Source organism: Amphimedon queenslandica, unplaced genomic scaffold (assembly GCF_000090795.2).
Source record: "Amphimedon queenslandica unplaced genomic scaffold, v1.1 AMPQUscaffold_13086, whole genome shotgun sequence".
NCBI classification, from domain to species: Eukaryota; Metazoa; Porifera; class Demospongiae; order Haplosclerida; family Niphatidae; genus Amphimedon; species Amphimedon queenslandica.
In genome coordinates, this window is record NW_003546678.1 from 80,079 (window position 1) to 81,427 (window position 1,349).

Sequence of the window (1,349 nt, forward strand, 5' to 3'; positions counted from 1 at the left end):
AAATAGCTCAAATTAATTTTACAGAAGTACATGACTGTATAGATCTAGATCTATGCATCAGGAAATACATGGAAAAATATCTCCTAGTCAATTTTCCAAAAATTGGTAAAATCCCTGTATATACAGGGACTCCNGGATCAATTTTTGAACAATTTTAAATTTTATTTTGATCAGAATCTGCTCAAACTTTCTCTCCTTTTCAATTTTGACATAATTTCATAGTACAGTTGCCAAATTTTTGAGCCACTTTTAAAATTTGTAAAAATCCATCAATTTTGATTGAAATGAAACATCATAAGTACATTTTAACTAAAGTAGATGTATATGCATCGGACAAAAATATGAATAATTCTTTTTTTTCATTTTTGCTGAAGTTCGGCCGAATACCATGTACAGGAGATTTAGTGTGATTTTGAGCAGCTTAGAAACTCATTAAAAATTTAATTTTGATTAAAATCAACTCAAATTTCCTATGCAACATAAGTACATGTATAATGCATCAAGAGAAAACTATAAGAATGGCAAATTCTTTCCTTTTCAAGTTTGGTAGAACTTTAATTCAATTTTTGCAACTTTAGATTTTATAAAAAATCCAATTTTGACCAGAATCAGCTCAAACTTTCTATTCAAAATAAACTGAAAAATTATGCTTTAGAAAGTGTTAAAGAAATAGAGAATTGTCTCCTAGTCATTTTAATGATACAATGTCCTAATCTTGAAGGAAACCTGAACTTGACCTGTACATGAGTATGCAGGTACATATATCTGGTATTAAAAGTGAGTAGTATAGACAATCCTATTTTTGTTTATTAATAGTATATATTATTATTATCACTGACTTACCAAATATTTCTAATTGATCTTATTTATTCAACATTGAGTGTTGCCGAGACTCCAGACTCTTGGCATTGCAGGTTGATCCAAGTGAGATGATGGGTTTCTTAACTATACAGATATGAGGGCTCATTGACAAGTCTCTGAAACAATTACATGAGACAAACTATTAAAACAGAAGTAGAATTCCATGATAACTCTACAGACTATCTCTAGTTAATTAAACAGTAAATTCATCTAATAATTTTATTTTAAAAAATCAGATTTGAAATTCCTTGTCATCACATTACTATATTTAAAATATGAAGACGAATCATCAGTAATGACTTTAAACATAGATAACAGAGTAAATGTACATGTATAGTATGGACCTATCTAGTCAAAATAATTAACACTGAGTTTTAAGTTGTTTCAAGATATCCTCCTTACACTTCTCGGACACTTGGCCTAGCTTTGACAGCATTCTCTCAGCCAATGACTCTGGAATACCAATCTCACTTGTACAGACTTTACTA